The sequence below is a fragment of the Mastacembelus armatus genome, chromosome 15, assembly GCF_900324485.2.
Source record: "Mastacembelus armatus chromosome 15, fMasArm1.2, whole genome shotgun sequence".
Classification (NCBI taxonomy): Eukaryota; Metazoa; Chordata; class Actinopteri; order Synbranchiformes; family Mastacembelidae; genus Mastacembelus; species Mastacembelus armatus.
In genome coordinates, this window is record NC_046647.1 from 579,023 (window position 1) to 598,112 (window position 19,090).

A 19,090-nucleotide genomic window follows, 5' to 3' on the forward strand; every position below is an offset into this window, starting at 1 on the left:
GGTGTCGACCCCAGAAGAGAGCCCATGTCCGGCTTTTGCCCTTTTCCTAGGGTGAGTCGTTCCAACCGTGGTCTCAGTCAGGTGCTTTGACCAGCGAGGTGGGACTAACGTCTCTCGCCCTGAGGCAGGGAAGTCACCCTCACTTGCTGTTGACAGCAGTGCCAACCTAGCTACTCTCAGTGCTCGAGGCATGTAGCTGCAATGCATGCATGGGTTGTCAGATAGCCCTTCACTCAAGTGGATCAGGACCAAGGCAGGCAGGGCAGATCATCATGGCCATCATCAGCCTGAAGTGCACACCACAGGTCATATAGCAGTGAGCCCCATGCATGATGAGAGGCTCCACTGTCTGCACCAGTATCAAGCAGCAAAGGCTGAAATAACCCTGCTAGCCAAGCCAATGCATGGGCTTACGTGGCAGGTACTTCCCTGTCGCTCCAAGACAACAACTGCCAAAAACTGGGAGCGGAGAGTGAGAACACTGCCATCACCAGCGGAGGTTTAAGTTACTGATAAAGAGAAAATAACCACGGCGCTTCGACTGCCGCGATATAATGCTACACCTATCTCAGCGAGCTGGGAGAGGGAGCCGTCACCAGCAGGCTTACTAGGTATAGCAAGAAAGCCAGCTAAGACAGCACCGCGGCTGAGGGAAGAAGATGCGCACGCAGTCTAAACCAGCACAGGTGAAAACGAAGATACATATACAGCCGTACCTGAGGTCCTCAAATACATACAGTCGCAGCCCCTGGAGGGTGAAACTCCGCTTCTCTGACTGGCGGGATCACAGGGCTCCCAGCGACTGTCATGGAGTTGCAGTTGGATTTCCCTTATTTTCCAATCCCAATGTTGACAGGTATGCGCAAGTGACACAGTGTAAACCACACGCGAGAAGATTGTGTAGTTAAAGAGCCTCAGATGACGCTGGAATATATCACCTCTGGGGGTCATCCGGGGTCACAGGTGAAGGAAATATGGCGGTTGGCCCTCTGGCGGTCAGGAAAATTGGAAGTAGAACTTGTATTATTCTCACACGCACACCGATTTAAACGAATAAAACCTCTACTATTCACACACACCCCCAACACACCCAGCACAGGCCAGTCATGCTCAGATGACTCTTTAACGTCATATGCAGGCTCAAATAACATGAACAAAACAGCTATTACCTAAGTGGAGTTGCCTGCTACAACCAAGATTAACTTATAAGAGTCAAAGAGGAAATGGATGTGTCAGGTGGGAGTGATGTAATCCTAAATATAACACAAAAAGGCCCACAATAGATCTAGAAATCAGTGTCAAATAAAACATGCAACAAATGAATTCATCAATTTAGACAAATTAGTAATGTGGTGACATTCAAAGGTATTACTTCTCATTAATGGCTTAGCTTCCTATGATGGAGTGCCAGGCAACAGAGGGAAACTGTAATGTATCCCAAAAGACTTTGCCAAGACACAGTAGAGAGCACTAGGCTGACAGGGCTGAGGATTTTGGGGGAATTGGGGGGAATTGCAGGGAGAAACAAAGACCTGCATTCTGGAAAACAAAATAAGACTAAAGGGAAATAAAGGTATTCAGGATTGTTAGGAGGAGATTTATTCATCTAACTGACCTATGGTGGTTTTGATGTTGCAGTGAATTCAACAACATATTCAACATATACATTCCTGATTTCTTATTTTTTTGCATGTTTGTCACACTGTTTCAGATCATCAAACAAATTTAAATATTAGTCAAAGATAACAGGTAAACACATCATGCAGTTTTTAAATGGTTTTTATTATTAAGGAAAAACAAAAGGATGTGAAAACGTGTTTGCCTCCCTGTTAAAACATAACTGTGGTTAATCACACCTGAGTTCAATTCCTCTAGCCACACCCAGGTCTGATTACTGCCACACCTGTTCACAGTCAAGAAATCACTTAAATAGGACCTGCCTGACAAAGTGAAGTAGACCAAAAGATCCTCAAAAGCTAGACATCATGCCGAGATCCAAAGAAATTCAAAAACAAATGAGAAAGAAAGTAATTGAGATCTATCAGTGTGGAAAAGGTTATAAAGCCATTTCTAAAGCTTTGGGACTGCAGTGAACCACAGTGAGAGCCATTATCTACAAATGACGAAAACATGGAACGGTGGAGAACCTTCCCAGGAGTAGTCGGCCGACCAAAATTACCCCAAGTGTGCAGCGACGACTCATCCAAGAGGTCACAAAAGACCCCACAACAACATCCAAAGAACTGCAGGCCTCACTTGCCTCAGTTAAGGTCACTGTTCATTGACTCCACCATAAGAAAGAGACTCGGCAAAAATGGTCTGCATGGCAGAGTTCCAAGACAAACCGCTGCTGAGCAAAAAGAACATAAAGGCTCGTCTCAGTTTTGCCAGAAAACATCTTGATGATCCTCAAGACTTTTGGGAAAATACTCTGTGGACTGACAAGACAAAAGTTGAACTTTTCGGAAGGTGTGTGTCCTATTACGCCTGGTGTAAAAGTAACAGTGCATTTCAGAAGAAGAAGATCATACCAACAGTAAAATATGGTGGTGGTAGTGTGATAGTCTTGGGCTGTTTTGCTGTGATAAATGGAACCATGAATTCTTCTGTCTATCAGAAAATCCTGAAGAAGAATGACTGGCCATCTATTCGTGACCTCAAGATGAAGCGAACTTGGGTTCTGCAGCAGGACAATGACCCAAAACACACCAGCAAGTCCACCTCTGAATGGCTGAAAAAAAACAAAATAAAGACTTTGGAGTCGCCTAGCCAAAGTCCTGACATGAATCCGATTGACATGCTGTGCCATGACCTTAAAAAGGCGGTTCATGGTCGAAAAACCCTCCTATGTGGCTGAATTACAACAATTATGCAAAGATGAGCGGCCAAAATTCCTCCACAGTGCTGTAACAGACTCATTGCAAGTTATTGCAAATGCTTGATTGCAGTTGTTGCTGCTAAGGGTGGCCCAACCAGTTGTTAGGTTTCGGGGGCAAACACTTCTGTAGTTTTGTATTTTATTTTCCCTTAATAAAAATTAAAAACCTTCATTTAACCCTCTGGGGTCTGAGGGGGTTTTTGGGGCCTGGACAAATTTTGACATGTCCTGACATTTGTGCTTTTTTCAGTGTTTTTTAAACATATTAATGTCTAAAGTCTAATAACACTGTAATCAGCACAAAATTGGCTACAATAATATGTGAGCTTCAAGTTTATACATTATTGTGTTTTTGAGAAAAAAGTGTTTATGCATGGTTATAGTGAAAAACTAAAATTTTTTACTCACTGAAATAAGACCATAAAACACAAACAGAACTTTGGTTCACAAGACTTTGGAGACCAGCATGTTGTAGGCTAAAGTGTTTACTTCAGAGTGCTGTGAATGTCATCTTGTTCACACATTCACAGAAAACAATACACTGATTTAAATTTTCTAAGACACTTTTTGTCCAGAAAGGCCATATGCAAGAGGGTGTGTCTGAGGATGAATAGTCATGTGATTTACCTGAGAACACAAAAGACGCACTGAACGTCCAGACAAAGGCGCGCATAATGAGCCTTTCAGTCAATGTAGATGGGACGGATTAGTGCTGTACAATACAACACAATGAGGAGCAAACGATCCTCATTTGAGTTAAAATCATTGTTTTTACTCTGAGGACAAGCTAAACTGTTTGTCTCTGTGTGGAATATAAGGAGCGCCGCTTCACGTGCGTAACGCGCCATCATCCAAACGGGCCGAAAAAGTGAGTAAATTCTATGATGAAGTTTGATATTTTGTGTCATTTCTCGGGGGCGTGCACATATTTACCTGGTTCACCTGAGATTATTTACATGTGAACAGTGGACAGTGTACAAGGCGGGACCGCATTACCTGTAATGAGGTGAGACAGGAAAAAACGGACTTCTCCTTACGTTCATACGGATTAAATAAAAAGTGATGATTTGTTTTTGACTTGAATTGTTTCACTCAAAAGAAAACATTTCAAGCTTTCTAGCCATATAATTCTTATTTTTATGAGGCAAGTATTCGCTGAGATTCTGGTTGTTTTATTTACGCGTCTGTGAAGAGAAATGGCAGAGACAGAAAAGTCCGAGAGCGCACCCTGTCGGCTTTCTTTATTTAAAAAAAGCACAACGTTTTGTTGTTATTATGATGGTATACCACTAAAACTAGACCCTTTACAGATTTGAATGATATACTTCTTTTATCTGTACGATCAGAATTGACGGAGTAATTTCAGTTTGTTTCGGCCTTATCAGAAAAAGATGCGTCAAAAGGCGCCGGCGCGTGCGTCGACCCCAGAGGGTTAAAAACTGCATGATGTGTTTACTTGTGTTATCTTTGACTAATATTTAAATTTGTTTGATGATCTGAAACAAAGTGTGACAAACATGCAAAAAAATAAGAAATCAGGAAGGGGGCCAAAACTTTTTCACACCACTGTATATTAAGTTGAAATAGTGCAGGTGAGTATGGCTGCCATTCTCCCAGCATTCCCAAAACTGTGTTTTCAATATTACTAGTATTCTGCACTCTACAACACTAGTGTTGTTGTGTCTATAAAACCATTTATCATTAACTAACTGATTGTGCTCCATACAAGTGCATAGATTGATTTTTCCATTCACCAAGGAGCAAAGGAACTACGTAACAAGCAGACACAAGGTTGAAACATGTTAATGAAATACTTTTTAAAATATCCTGCAAACACAAAGCATCAGCATTATTTCAAGATGATATAAAGTTTACTCATCCCAGTAATCATTCCACGACAGTTAATTAGTCAGTCAGTAGTGATAGTCATCATCTCAGTCATCATCTCGCATTGGCTAAGGTGTAGTAGAGCATAACAGTGGGGATGAAGGATCTCCTGTATGGTTTAGTCCTGCAGCTCAGTGAGGTGAGTCGTCCACTGCAGATGCTTCTCTGCTCCATCAGGATATTCAAGGATGGACTCTATCTTTGTCTGTGAGCATCTTTCCACCACAGCCTCCAGTGAGTCCAGCCTCATTCCAGTCCTGCCTAACCAGCGGGCAGCAGCATAAAACAGCACAATTGCTACCACAGTTTGGTAAAACATGTGCAGCATCTTCCTGAAGACGTCCAAGTATGGCAATGATATGACTGGGAAAATAAGGCCAGAGAACAGCTACCAAAAGCTCAATGTCCAGACAACATGTCCTTTCTGTGCACCTTGGCTGCGTCCAATCGCATACTTCCCTAATATATAGTATACAAAAACCAGTATGCAAGGCGAGTAGTATGTTCCAATTGGTAGTATGCGAAGAACAGTAGCTGAGAAGTACCCGGATGACCTATTACTTCTGCTCGAATTCTGTACTATGCATATGATAGACACTTTGCTATCCCATGAGACCACGGGAGAGGAGACGTCATATGCCGGAAACGGCGGAAAGTGACGACGTGGTTTTTTACAGGCCTACCTCGGGGAAAATTGTTGTTTATTGTGGTTAAATCGCACTTGTTTAACATAATCTAAATAAACAGCTGACTTATTCAAAGTTTTAAGTTCAAATTAAATTGATGACAATTTTGTGAATCGGCCACAAAAAGATGTTTAATCTTTATTTTTGAGCAGATCAAGCCAACGTCAATGCTGTACATCAGTTTGTTAACACTGCTTTTTTAACGAGACATTTGTTGTTAAGCAGTTTAATGAGATTAGAGCATTTAACAGAATTAAAACATTGCTGTCCTGTACAGTGGGCTGTAAATATTTGCGCTGTTGTGATGACGCATGACATGTGACATCATCAACATGGCGGATGTAGTTTGTCCGAATTCCATTCATACTACCCATAGTCATACTACATAGAACATACTTTTTTAACAGTCGGGAAATACGTACTTACTCAAATGTAGTACCTACTACATAGTGTGCAATTTTGGATGCAGCCCTGATGAACGTAAGTCAAACATTAATATTTCTATTAGTTCTTATTTTGGTCTAGACCAACTTCAGTTGGAAGAAAATCTGAAGTATGCAAAACTTAATTTTCTTACAAAATGCTCCACTTTTTCTAACTTTGTCAGTGTACTTTCTGGTGTTGGGAAGATGGTGCTGATCGAAACAAGCAGTAAAACCAGGGTAAATGTGCCTTAAAACTAAAACAACTAAAGGCTACAAAGCTAGGTGTTGGTAAGACTCCTCTCTGGGTTATCAGTTCCATTAAAATACAAGTATTCATGCACACACTAAAATTGATGTCTTTCCTATGTAAAGGTCCCAGTGGTTCCCACTTGTAATAGACATTTCAAGCCGATGTGGCCTTTTCCTGATCGTCAGGTCTTCTTCAGCATTGGACAGGACAGCATTGTATCAAAACAGACAGAGAATCAGGTGTTGACAGGTGACAACTCTTCCAAAATGCTGTATTCAACACTATGGGTGTTATGCAGCCACTGTAGTTTATGGCTTTCAGTCTTTACATTGCTCTCTTAAGAGATTATACTGTATGTTGTTGTATTTCCTCTACAATAAAACTACTATTTGACAGGCTTGGCTAAAGCCTTGAGTTGTGTGAGAATGTGTTCAATGCAGAAGCTGAGGTTAGCATTATCTCACGTACAATTACCACACAATAGAGTGAGAGCACCAGGAAGAAAGGCTCTAAATCTCTGTACTAGAATTAAGATACAGCTGTGCACTCCCACACAAGAAAAGACTCTGAATGGCACAAGCAGGTACTAACACACTGGGATATTACAGCGGATAAATGTAACACAGCAAACAAAGATGCTGTCTAGGGCTGCAACAAACTATTTTAATAATTGATTAATCGGTCCATTATGTTTTCAGTTAATCAGATTTTTACAAAAGAATAGAGTTATCCAAGATTCCCAACATTTTATTGTAAAAATATTAACCTTAAGCAATGAGTTTGCTACACATCATACAAAAAAATAAAACAAAATATAGCCGCAAGCGGCGATGAACGGCCCTCGCCTCGAGCGAACCACGTCCCCGAACAAACCGCATCCCTAAGCGCCTCTCCATGAACGGACCAAACCACCGAGGAGACCACCTCCTCCCGAGTGCCTCCCCTAGGTGCCCCCCTGAATGGGACAGCCTCCCTGAGTAGCCCACTGAATTGACTACCCTCCAAAAATTGGCTGCCCCCTCCCCCCCCCAAGAAGACCACGTCATTTAGTGGACCCCCGCGGACGTCTGTGCCAAATTTGGTACAATTCTGACAAAGTAAGTGTGAGTACATAGGGGGCGCTATTGCAACTATAACGTGTGGTCCAATTGGCCTTTTGATGAGGATGCCCTGAAGGATGCTTGTGCCAAATTTGGTACTGTTCTGACAAAGTAAGTGCAAGTACATAGGGGGTGCCATCCGCACCCCCCACAACCCCCCAAGTAGATCACATGCTTTAGTGGACCATCACGGAGGTCTGTGCCAAATTTGGTACAGTTCTGACAAAGTAAGTGCAAGTACATAGGGGGCGCTATTGCATCTATAGTGATTTTCTTAAGTCACATGGGTTCAGGCCAGTGGGCTCTACAATTCATCAATTGGTCCGATTGAAATCCGACCATGCGTTTGTGAGTTATCACAATTTGAAGATGGCAAAACATAGGTCAACTTCTGGGGTCCGGCAAAGGAAATCCGTAAAAGTTAGCAAAAAAATTTGGATAACTTTAGCTGCCCCACATGTCTAGATGATGCTGACCAAGAATCAGCTCTTTCGGTCAAAAGCCCTAGGACGAGTTCACTCAAGTACGAGGTGTGCGAAAACTGGACATTTTGCAAAATTCCCATTGGAAATGAATGGCGAGATTTCGTCATCGCCAAGGCAAAAGCATTGAAAATAGGGCATGGGTCCGATTGGCTTTTATGATCAGGATGCCCTAAAGGATGTCTGTGCCAAATTTGGTGCAATTCTGACAAAGTAAGTGGTTTTGTTTGAATGGCAATGTTCAAATCGTTATACAGGGGGCGCTATAGGGCCTATTTCGATTTTGTTTAATGAAATGGGTTCAGGGCTGCAGGGACAACAATTCATCAATTGGTCCGATTCAAATCCGACCATGCGTGTGAGAGTTATTACAAGTTGAAGAAATGGTGGCGAGCCAAAAATCGTACGTCGGCTGGAAGGCGGCATCAAACGAAAACCGTGAAAGTGAGCGAAAAAATTTGCATAACTTTTGCAGCCCCATGGGTCTAGGTGATGCTGACCAAAAATGAGCTCAATCGGTGAAAAGCCCTAGGACGAGTTCGAAAGAATGTGAGGGCAGCAAAAAACGGCGAACTCAATGACCTTTAGATAAACTCCAGGCTGGTGGACTTCCTGTTTGTCATACGACCTTGACATGATAAGCTTTTTTGCTTGCCCCGAAAGGAAGAAGAGGCGTGCAGAGTTTGGTGAGTGTGCGATGAAAAAAGTGTGGGTCGGCCTCCCATAGGCGCAATGTATTTCGACATTTCTCGGGGGCGCTGTGGAGCCATTGTTTTGAGGTCGTGTGTGAAACCTTTAAAAAACAAAATTGTTTCACGATTCTGACTTGGGTGCAAATTTTCGTGAGTTTTCGAATATGTTCAGGGGGTCAAATTAAGGGTTTTTACACAGAAGAAGAAAAAGATTCGTAATAATAAGAATATTCCTAATGATTTCCAGGCCCACGGCCACCTGTCAATCATAATATATATATTTTCGGAAAGGTCTCGCGCAGTCCCACATCATGGTGGGGTGTGGGTAAGTCGTCCATGCTACCGTGGGGGACCCCTTGCAGTTTTGTACTCCTGGCTCACTACTAGAATTTCATACTTAAATCAAAACTGAGTGACGCATTAACCCTACTAAAGAAACATGCTTTCAGACATGCACTTGGTGAGCTGCATGTAAAAACGCAACTGTCCGAGGAATAGAGACTGGACATTAGCTGGACTTTGCCCCTAGGAGTTCAAAAGTCTGGGTTAAAACGACAACTCCAGTGACTCTACCTGGATGTGACTGTCATGACATTGACAAATGTTTTTATGTGAACAGAGAAACATTTAATGCAGACTGACTCCAACCAGCGTCAAAACAGCGGTGTGTGTGGCAGCCTATCAGACACAGTGGCAAAAAAAAAAAGAAAAAAAAAACTAAATGTACCAGAGGAAATACAGACATGAAGATTAAAAAACGTGGCGGTTAAGGGGGACATGGGTCTCCTGTCTGTGTCTAAAGAGTCAATGTGGACTGATATCAGATAAAACAGAAGTCTGTCTGCTCAGTGAGATATAGAAGTTACTGTGTCAATTGGCCTGAGAAACAAACATTTTACTGGATGACTGAAATTTTACTGAAAAATTGTTTAATTGTGGAAAATGTGACTTTCATTCTTCTCCACTTCTGCTGTTTTCATCTCAGCAGCTGCTCACTGTGCCACCGTGTGTTGCTATAAGAAGCTACATCACTAGATCCAACTAATCGATAAAAACATTTGTTGGCAACTATTTTAATAACTGAATTTTATTAATAATATTGATTAGTTGTTGTAGCCCTAATATGCTGTCAGATGTGTGATAAGTTCCAAAGTCACCCAGTTATTTCTATGGGAAATAACAGCTCTGCACTACAGAGCATCTTGGGACCCCTTTTGTTCAATCTTTACATGTTTCCTTTAGGCCAGTTAATACGCAGCAATAATGTGTCCTACCATAAATATGCAGATGACACTCAGATTTACATTTCACTCACAGCTGGTGAATATGGACCAGTCGACTCACTGTGCAGCTGTATTGAACAGATCACTCTGTGGATGCAAAACAACTCTCTCCAAATAAACAGTGACAAGACTGAAATAATCATCTTTGGGCCTCAGAAACAAAGAGAAAGTGTCAGCAGTCACCTCGAGTCTCTTTCTCAAAAATTTAAAAATCAAGTTAGAAATCTAGGGGTAATCATGGACTCAGACTTGAATTTTAACAGCCACATTAAATCGATAACATCGTCAGATTTTTACCATCTCAAAAACATTGCCAGAATCAAAGGGATCATGTCTAAACCAGACTTGGAAAGACTCATCCATGCATTTATCTCTAGCAGGTTAGATTACTGTAATGGCCAGTTCACGGTCGAGGCAGATGGCCGCCCAAACTGAGCCCGGTTCTGCTGGAGGTTTTTTCTTCCGTTAAAGGGAGTTTTTTCCTCTCCACTGTCGCCAAGTGCTTGCTCATAAGGGAATTGTTGGGTTTTTAGTTTTAGTTTTTGTAAAGTGCCTTGAGATGATTTGTATTGTGATTTGGCGCTATACAAATAAAATTGAATTGAATTGAATTGAATTGAGTTTCTCTCCGTGCGAACATAATTAAACCTGAGATGATTCGTGATGAATCATCTGAGGTTTAATTATGTTTAATTATGTTCGCACTTGTGTTTGTTCTTGAGAATTAGCAACTCTGAAACCTTAAAGAAATTTCCACGTTACAGCTCCTTTTGGCAATTATTGACAGAGCTCCTGCGCAACCTGGGTCTCATACTGAAGATGGTCAGAGAGCCCTCAGCTTTGATTTGCACCACAGCTTCACTTCACTATATGCAGTGGTTTGTTAGAAATGTATAATGTCGTTATTACAGAAAACACATATATTTTAAAATAAAATGTGTCATCATTAAAGCTATCCCCAAAACAGATCATCAAACAAGTGGTTATAAATGTTCTACTTCAGATACATACGAATGAAAATGAGATTCAGAAGTATTTACTGGATAAAGAGGTACAACTGCAACATTTAATGCTTTTTATCAGCTGTTATTTAGTTATGAGACCAGAGGCGCATTGGCTTACACCTGTATGTACACACAGATATACCCCTGGAAACTCCCAGCAGCATTCGGCATAGAGGTGGCACACACTCAGCTGTAACTGGGTCTGGGCTGATAAGCGACAGCACACTGTGGTAACAGGAGGGCAGAAACACTGATGTCAATGTCTCTTCCTACATATATCCAAATTCAACATAAAAAGGGGCCTGATAAAACAGGCCTGATAAACTCCTGGAATAGACATTGTTTAGTTTTTCAAATTCTGTTTTGTCAGATCATTCTTTAATAACTTTTGAATTTAAAATGATGGATCATGCAGCGTTTGGAAGAAAATTCCACTACAGCAGATGTTTATCCGACAACGCTGTTAATAAATTTAAGAAAATGATTCCATCTTTATTTACATCTATGCCAAGTATAAACATAGTGGAGGGCAGTTGCTCCAATCCCACTCCCTACCAAATTGATCATGTTGTTGACAGCGCTGTAACCTCACTGCGTGAAATGCTTGATTCTGTAGCCCCTCTGAAAAAGAAGTTAGTGAATCAGAGACGACTAGCCCCATGGTATAATTTACATATTCGTACCTTAAAGCAGGCATCGCGAAGGCTGGAAAGGAAGTGGCGTTCCACAAACTTAGAGGAAATTTTTCTAGCCTGGAAAAACAGTCTACTAACATATAAAAAAGCTCTCCGTAAAGCCAGAACTGCATACTATTCATCACTAATCAAGGAAAATAAGAACAATCCCAGGTTTCTTTTCAGCACTGTAGCCAGGCTGACAAAAAGTCACAGCTCTATTGAGCCCAGTGTTCCCTTAGCTCTCAGCAGTGATGAATTTATGAGTTTCTTTACAAATAAAATCACAACTATTAGAGAGAAAATTCAGCAGATGCTTCCTATACCTGCAATAAATGAATCTTCTACTACAGTAGCTCTTGAATCATCTGTAGGACCTCAGTTATGTTTAGACTGCTTCTCTCCCATAGATCTCTCTGAATTTACATCAGTAGTTGCTTCATCGAAATCATCAACGTGTCTCTTAGACCCCATCCCGACTAGACTGCTCAAAGACACCCTGCCATTAATCAACTCATCTTTATTGGACTTGGTAAATTTATCTCTAGTATCAGGCTATGTACCACAGGCCTTTAAGACTGCAGTAATCAAACCTTTACTCAAAAAGCCTAGTCTTGATCCAGGAGTCTTGGCTAATTATAGACCAATATCCAACCTGCCATTTATTTCTAAAATCCTAGAAAAAGCTGTTGCTAAGCAGCTATCAGACCACTTACACAGGAATGAACTATTTGAAGATTTTCAATCAGGATTTAGAGCACATCATAGTACAGAAACAGCACTGTTGAAAGTTACCAACGATCTTCTCTTAGCCTCAGATAATGGACTTGTTTCAATACTTGTCCTCCTAGACCTTAGTGCAGCATTCGACAACATTGACCACAACATCTTATTACAGAGACTGGAGCATGTGATTGGTATCAGAGGAACAGCGTTAAAGTGGTTCCAATCCTATTTATCGGACAGATTCCAATTTGTTCATGTCCATGATGAACCTTCCACACGAACAAAAGTTACTTATGGAGTTCCACAAGGCTCCGTGCTAGGACCGATTCTGTTCACCCTGTACATGCTACCTTTAGGACACAAACCAGTTAACCAGACTTCAAGCCTGTCTAACTGACATAAAGGCCTGGATGACCAGTAACTTTTTACTTTTAAACTCGGAGAAAACAGAAGTCATTATATTTGGGCCAAAAAAATCTCAGAAATAACTTTTCTCAAATTATAGCTACTCTAGATGGCATAACCCTGGCCTCTAGCACTACTGTAAAAAACCTTGGAGTTATTTTTGACCAGGACATGTCCTTTAACTCACACATAAAACAAATCTCTAGAACTGCATTCTTTCACCTGCGCAACATTTCCAAAATTAGGAACATCCTGTCTCAAAATGATGCAGAAAAACTAGTCCATGCATTTGTTACCTCAAGGCTAGATTACTGTAACTCATTACTATCTGGATGTCCCAATATGTCCATAAAAAGCCTCCAATTAATCCAGAATGCCGCAGCCAGAGTCCTGACAGGAACTAGCAGGAGAGATCATATTTCTCCTATATTGGCTTCTCTTCACTGGCTCCCTGTAAAATATAGAATAGAATTTAAAATCCTTCTTCTCACATACAAATCCCTTCATAATCAAGCTCCTTCATACCTTAAAGACCTCATAGTACCATATTATCCCAATAGACCACTTCGCTCTCAGAGTGCAGGTCTACTTGTGGTTCCCAGAGTTTCCAAAAGCAGAATGGGAGGCAGAGCCTTTAGTTATCATGCTCCTCTCCTATGAAACCAGCTCCCAGCCTGGGTTCAGGAGGCAGACACTCTCTATACTTTTAAGGCTCGACTTAAAACCCTCCTCTTTGACAAAGCGTATAGTTAGGGCTGGCTTCAGGCAACCCTGAACCATCCCTTAGTTATGCTGCTATAGGCCTAGACTGCCCGAGGACCATCGGTGCACTGAGCTCCCCTACCCTAACCCCCCCCTTTCCCTTCCCCTCCCCTCTCTTCTCTCCTCCCACCTCATGTATATTCCACCATTGAATCTTACTAACCTTGTGTTCTCTCTCTCCCCTAGTTTGTGCTCTCTCCCTCTCTCTCTATTCTCTCTGTACCTTCTGCAGGTGTCCCTGGTCCTGGAGCTGTATATCGCTGATGTGCAGTTACTGGTCCCACCAACCTGCAGTGTCTATTTGTTGTTTATTGTTGCTGTTCTTTTCTCTCTGCTCTATCCACTCACCCCAACCGGTCGAGGCAGATGGCCGCCCAAACTGAGCCCGGTTCTGCTGGAGGTTTTTTCTTCTGTTAAAGGGAGTTTTTTCCTCTCCAATGTCGCCAAGTGCTTGCTCATAAGGGAATTGTTGGGTTTTTAGTTTTTGTAAAGTGCCTTGAGATGATTTGTATTGTGATTTGGCGCTATACAAATAAAATTGAATTGAATTGAATTGAATTGAATTAGTTTTTTAGCTAATGACCAGATAATATTCTGACCATTGATCGCTACAGCTGAAGCAGGTTTATAGTAAAACCTGAAGGTTCAGTTTTCCTTCTGGAATAAAAGTATCTTTCTGTTTTTGGTGAGTGTTTCATGGCTTGGATAATAGGGATATATCGGCACTTCACTTAAAAACGGTGTAATTCAATGCAGTGGCACAAACATTGCATTATATTACAATCAAACTCTTAAAAAATTCACTTATTCAAAAATATACAGTGTTTAAATGCTTTCCTTTCTGTGACATGACTATAAACACTTGTGTTTATGCTGCTGTTTACATCATCATCTTCTTCTTTCGGCAGCTCCCTTCAGGGGTCGCCACAGCGAATCATCTGCCGCCATTTTACCCTCTCCTTTGTATCCTCCTCACCCACACCAACAATCCTCATGTCCTCCTTCACTACATCCAAGAACCTCCTCTTTGGTCTTCCTCTAGGCCTCCTTCCTGGCAGCTCTAACCTCAGCATCCTTTTACCAATGTATTCACTGTCCCTCCTCTGAACATGTCCAAACCATCTCAATCTGGCTTCCCTGGCTTTTTCTCCAAAACATCTAACATGAGCTGTCCCTCTGAAATACTCATTCCTGATCCTATCCATCCTCGTCACTCCCAGGCTTTTTCTCCAAAACATCTAACATGAGCTGTCCCTCTGTTATACTCATTCCTGATTCTATCCATCCTTGTCACTCCCAGAGAGAACCTCAACATCTTCAGCTCTGCTACCTCCAGCTCTGCCTCCTGTCTTTTTCTCAGTGCCACTGTCTCTAAACCATACAACATTGCTGGTCTCACCACTGTATTGCACACCTTTCCTTTCATTCTTGCTGACACTCGTTTGTCACACATCACACCTGACACTTTCCTCCACCCGTTCCAAACTGCTTGCACACGTCTCTTCACTTCTTTTTTATGCTGCTGTTTATGTAACTGTTGTCAAGCAAGATGGTTTGGTTACTATGTAGTAGCCATCATGTAAGAGAGTGAAAAATTATATTCTTGACCTTGAAAAAATTAGCTTGATAAAATAATCGTAAATTATACATATATTATATAATTTAAACCAATTTTAAACCAAACCAAACCTTAAAAAATAATACATTTGTATTTAAAGCTACTAATGACCTTAGAATTTACTGTTTGATAAACATAATGAATATTAAAACAAATAAAATAATATAAAAACAGTGTGACAATCTGAAAGAGGGCATTGCTAAAGTGAATGCATTGTTCAATTGGTCACAAACCACCCCAAATGAATAACTATAGTGGATCAACTTCAAAGGGATGTCAAAGTTCACAACTTGTTTCCACTGCCCCTAAGTGGCCAAAAACAACCAAAGGTTGCAGGTTTAACTCAAGGTGCACTTACTGGCCTTTTTCCCAAAACATTCAACACATATTAGCATTTTTAATAGCAGATAGAGATGATGAGATGGTGAGCAGAGTTAAAAAGTAGACAAGTTATTGCTGAGTAAATTTTTTTTGTGTTTTTGTTCAAATCTTCTAATACACTGACAAGGGGAAATTTGATTTTGATTTCCTATAACCTTGGAAAAAATGCTAAAATATCTATCCTATCTATCCTATAAACTGGGTGTCCTGTGAAAGAAACCATTGTTTGTACTTTGTTACTGTGCTCACTTTGTGGCCTTAGTGTGCAAAGTGAAATGAAGCACACTAAGGCTAAGTGAAGAAAGTGGTTTGAAGTTTGACTGCTGCCAGACGTGAAATCGGTCAGTATGTCCCCTGGAAACCATAAGCAAAGGACTGACATGACCCGAACAGTTCTGCAGCTGAACAGACAGCTGTCCCAACAGCCAAACTGATTACACATACTGTAACAGTACCATGTTCTACTGCACCAAGAGTCTAAAGAGGGCCATATCACACTAAGAAACATTTAATCTACTTTGATCCAATCTGTCAAACATTAATTTCCAAGAAAACCAACACATGAGAAGAGCTAATCAAAGTGCTTGAAAACATAACTATAAATGAACATTGTCTCTGATGAGTCTGGGTCTAACTTAAACTATTGGAACCTACATAAGACAAATACCAGAAACACCAGATTCAGTCTAAGATGATGTAGCTCATTTGCAGTTTCATTTATCAAGCATTAACTGTAGACTCATATTTGAAAGCACACAGAAACATACACACTAACACACAGCTTCCTCAACAACCAGTAATTAGACAGCAGTTACAATGGAGATTGCCTGTAGTTATCACTGCAGTCAAAGACCAAACTCATCCAAAGCCACATCAGGATCAAAGGCCAGCAGCTGGTAGAACTTCCTACCATGAGCACGAATCCACACACAATCAGAAAATTCAGTTTCAGCAGCAGATGGAAATCACAGGAGCAATCATTTGATAGTTTGAGAGTACTTCTGAACAAAGTTTAAAAAAACAAAAACAAAAAAAAAAACAAACACACCATTGAGTAGTGGGTGTGAACATGCTGCTATCATCTAAGTTGATGTTTAATGATGAACCTTCACAACCCAATATCCAGACAGACAATTGTCTACCTGTGTCTGCTTTCTGATTTCATTACAATAGATACTGCAAATTAACTTCCACTAACAACAAAGTATCATGCTCAAAAAGAACTGTTATGGGTTGTATTGTGCACTTGACCTCCACTTGATCAGATTTTGAGAGCCAAAAAGGTAGCCAGAAATAGATTAATTAATTCCTAATCAGTCATGTAGTAATCAATCTTTCTTTTTCCTCTTTGAATTTTTACTTATATCTAAGGGTAAGGAGAATGCATGTGTGTATGGGGAAAAATGTGTCGTTAAGGAGTAAACAACAATGTATTATTCACAACATTTTCTCTGGAAAGTTTCTCCTACAAAGGGTTGCATTGTGGATTGTTTGTAACCTTTATGTTGCTAGCTAGTGATGTTCTTCAAACTGAGTGTGTCTCTTTGCACTAATCAACCCTAAAAGTGCTAAATTAGGCCAGTTTAACCTACAGTTTGAATTGGGGCTTGTACAATACATTTGTGTCTGCAACAGATGAAATACTGTATGTTCTTGAAGAGTAAAAAGAAATGCAGAACCAAGTGAAAGTCTGAATTGTCACCCATGCAGTATAGTATAGATGCAGCCAAGAACTGCTGATGTTACAGGCTGTCTGAAAAAACAAAAGGGTCATACTTTCCACACTTGGTGTGCTTAGAGCACCTCAGCAGGGGAGCTGCAGTAGGAAAGTAGTATCCACTGACTCTGCTTCAGCCTCAGAAATTCCTTTTTCTTTGCGGCCAGTAAGTGACAATATGACTAGTTACAGATCTTTGAAACATTGTTAACAGTGCCAGAAGTTGAAATAACACAATGTACAGTATACTACTGTTAGAAAGACAGCTTCTCATTTTAAAAGTAATGTAACACACTTCCATATTTCTGTTGATTGTGTACTGGGGACCAAATCTCTAATGATTTTCTCCATTCTGACATCTAACCCTCAAAACAGAAACACAAAAATGAGTTCACACAATATAAGGAGAGGGACCTCTTGATGTGAAACAAGAAAAATTGAATGGATTGATTTTCTCAAGCTATTAAGAGAAATGGGCTATGAAACCAAAAATGCAACAAAAACAAAAAGACATACCAAGAGAAGACATGCAAAAGGAACTGCTACACCAGAAGTGCTACGCTCCGCATCTTTTCCTGACTCTTTAACCCTCTGGGGTCGACGAACGCGCCGACACGTTTTGACGCATCTTCTACTGATAACGCCGAAACAAACCTAAATTACTCCGTCAATTCTGATCGTACAGATAAAGGAAATATATCATTAAAATCTGTAAAGGGTCTAGTTTTAGTTGTATACCATCATAATAACAACAAAACCTTGTGCTTTTTTTAAATAAAGAAAGCCGACAGGGTGCGCTGTCTGTCTTTTCTGTCTCTGTCATCTCTCTTCACAGACACGTAAATAAAACAACCAGAATCTCAGCGAATACCTGGCTCATAAAAATAAGAATTATATGGTTAGAAAGCTTGAAATGTTTTCTTTGAAATGAAACAATTCAAGTCGAAAACAAATCATCACTTTTTATTTAAACCGTATGAATGTAAGGAGAAATCCGTTTTCTCCTGTCTCACCTCATTACAGGTAATGCGACCCCGCCTTGTACTCTGTTCACTGTTCACATGTAAATAATCTCAGGTGAACCATGTAAATATGTGCATGCGCCCGAGAAATGACATAAAACGTCAAACTTCATCATAGAATTTACTCACTTTTTCTGCGCGTTTGGATGATGGCGCGTTACACAGGTGAAGAAGCGCTTCTTATCCCTCTGGGGTCTGAGGGGGTTTTGGGGCCCTGGACAAATTTTGACATGTCCTGATATTTGTGATATTTTTTTTCAGTGTCTTTTAAACATATTAATGTCTAAAGTCTGATAACACTGTAATCAGCACAAAATGGGCTACAATAGTGAAAAACTACAATTTTTTAGTCTCAGTGCTGTGAAAGTCATCTTGTTCACTCATTCACAGTAAACAATACACCGATTTAAATTTTCTAAGACACTTTTTGTCCAGAAAGGCCATATGCAAGAGGGTGTGTCTGAGGATGAATAGTCATGTGATTTACCTGAGAAGACAAAAGACGCACTCAACGACCAGACAAAGACGCGCATAATGAGCCTTTCAGTCAATGTAGCTGAGAGGGGATTAGTGCAGCACAATACAAAACAATGCGGAGCCAAACGTTCATCATTTGAGTTAAAATCAATGTTTTTACTCTGAGGACAAATCAGTGTTTTTACTCTGAGGACAAACTAAACTATTTGTCTCTGTGTGGAATTTAAAGGCTGTTTACACAACAGTCTAATCCAGTGTCTACTTAAAAGTCCACTTGCTCACTTCTGTTTCAGCTTTATGGTCGACTGGTCTTCATCTGCAGACTCATACTACTTAGCTGTTATGGATGATGATAGATGGGCAAGCATTTCATGATTCTGAGCACCTCTTAAAACACAAACTTGACAGCTCATTCTTGACTTTATAAAGTTGCAACCTGCCTTTGCAACCCTGAACACAGCTTGACAGATTCAAAAAAGAATCCAGCTCCAGTAGAGGTGAAAGTTGAGGAATGCTCAACATTATGCAAATACAGTGAGAGTGAGAGCAAGGTGCATTGTAATTTGGCAAGATGACCCACACCACAGTTTTTTATACTGAAAACAACTTAAATGTTCTTCC

At 40.6% G+C, this 19,090-nt stretch overlaps 1 protein-coding gene across 3 annotated transcripts in view; it reads right to left on the minus strand.

The window, feature by feature from the left end:
• birc6 (baculoviral IAP repeat containing 6) overlaps positions 1-19,090 on the minus strand; it is a 150,548-nt gene that overhangs the window by 43,590 nt on the left and 87,868 nt on the right. The gene's annotated exons all lie outside the window — the stretch shown is intronic.